Source organism: Neomonachus schauinslandi, chromosome 5, assembly GCF_002201575.2.
Source record: "Neomonachus schauinslandi chromosome 5, ASM220157v2, whole genome shotgun sequence".
NCBI classification, from domain to species: domain Eukaryota; kingdom Metazoa; phylum Chordata; class Mammalia; order Carnivora; family Phocidae; genus Neomonachus; species Neomonachus schauinslandi.
The window spans coordinates 93,297,269-93,299,395 of NC_058407.1; the positions used below are offsets into that span (position 1 = coordinate 93,297,269).

The 2,127-nt window shown below is 40.2% G+C and overlaps 1 pseudogene; it reads right to left on the reverse strand.

Annotated features, from left to right (window-relative positions):
- Positions 1-1,404: 1,404 nt before the first annotated feature.
- LOC110581067 lies at positions 1,405-1,713 on the reverse strand (annotated as a pseudogene).
- Positions 1,714-2,127: the final 414 nt, after the last annotated feature.

The window sequence follows — 2,127 nt, forward strand, 5'->3', positions numbered from 1 at the left end:
GTATATTTAAAGTATATGATGTGATGATTTGATGGACATATACATTGTGAAATAATTTCAAAAATCAAGTTAATTAACACATCCATTACCTCACATAGTTACTTTTTTGGCAGGTAGAGGAGGTGAAAATGCTTAAGATCTATTCTCTTAGCAAATTTCAAATATACAATACAGTATTACTATTATTTGCTGTAGCCATCATGCTGTACATTAGATCTTCAGAAACTATTCATCTTGAAACTGAAAGTTTGTACCCTTTGACCAACATATCCCCATTTCCCCCACCCCCTCAACCTCTGACAACCACCATTCTATTTTCTGTTTCTATGAGTTTGACTTTTTTTTTTTAAGGTTCCACACATAAGTGATACCAACAGTATTTGTCTTTCTCTATTTCTTTTTTTTTTTTTTAAGATTTTATTTATTTATTTGAGAGAAAGAATGAGATAGAGAGAGCATGAGAGGGAGGAGGGTCAGAGGGAGAAGCAGACTCCCTGCTGAGCAGGGAGCCCGATGCGGGACTCGATCCCGGGACTCCAGGATCATGACCTGAGCCGAAGGGCAGTCGCTTAACCAACTGAGCCACCCAGGCGCCCTCTTTTTTTTTCTTAATTGAGTTTTTATTGGTTGTTTTGAGGATCAGTACAGACATTTCAATTTGTACCCTTCTTAACGTACCTACCGAAAATCTAAAAAAACCATGTAGTTGTGATTCTTTTCTAAAAGTTATTCCAGTGACCTTCGAGCTTAAAATTTGGAGGCAAATTTTCCTTAACAGTATATCAAGTACCAAGATCTTCAAATGCTGATACACTGTTACATTGTTAAGCCCATTAATTCACAATTTAATATCATATACACTACATACTCAAATTCTCAATCTTGCACAGCACATTAACAGAGTTACTAGGAAAACTGGACTACCACGACCAAGATGTTACAAAGTGCCCAAGAATTCTGGCCAGGAGAGCCTAGATCTAGGAGTGGTTTACTTTAGGAAACAATTCTACCAAAACAACATGGGAATAGAAGTAATTTAAAGTATTCAAGACATAGTAAATGCACGGCTGACTCCAAATTGCCATTTAGCATGCTTGGTATTATAGGATATAAAAACTACCCCATCTATGGAATGTTGAACTGACCCCAAGACAATCAAAGCCTCCCACATTCAATATCCCATTATTTCCTGGTTGTACCAAAAAATAAACAACCAGCAAATGATTTCACCTCTTAAAAAAAGCATTTACATTGAAAAAATGGGATGAGGTGGGATTCCCTCCTTCTTAAAAATGTTTCTAGAGCTACTAAAAAACTTGCATTTACAAAATGGTTGATAAAAATATTCCTCTGGATTGTACAAGAAGGACGACAGGGACCACTGATGAGACATGGTTTATGGTATTAATCAGACTTGGCTTCTTTCTCTCTTGCTTCATCAGAGGCTGGACTCTCCTCATTTTTAGTTTCTCCGTTTTCTGCTGGTAAGTCTTCTCTCGTTTCTTGGTTAGCCGCTTCAGCCTGTTTTCCCTTTGCTCTCCTTTTCCCCTTTGTTTGCACTTTTTGTCTGAAGATTTATCCTTTCCTGCCTGCCACCTTTTTTGGCTTCGTTTCCACTTTTGCAGGAGCAGGTTTAGGTGACAACCTCTCCGACCTCCTCTTGGGCTCCTCCTTCGCTGCCCCCTCGGCGGAGGGGACCTTCCTCTTGGGCATAGAGGCAGCTGGGCGGGCGGGTGCTGGGTGCCTGCGGGCCGGGGCGCGCCGAGAGCCTTCGAGAAGCTGTCTTTTTTTATTTCTTATTTCTTGGTTTTTTTGGTGGTAGCTATAATAACGTGTGAGATGATTCCTCATGGTTTTGACTGGCATTTTCAAGATGATAAGTGATGTTGAACACCTTTTCATGTACCTCTTGATCATTTAAATATCTTCTTTTGAAAAATGTCTATTCAAGTCTTTTGCTCATTTTTTTTTTTTAAAGATTTTATTTATTTATTTGACAGAGAGAGACACAGCGAGAGAGGGAACACAAGCAGGGGGAGTGGGAGAGGGAGAAGCAGGCTCCCTGCAGAGCAGGGAGCCCGATGCGGGACTCGATCCCAGGACCCTGGGATCATGACCTGAGCTGAA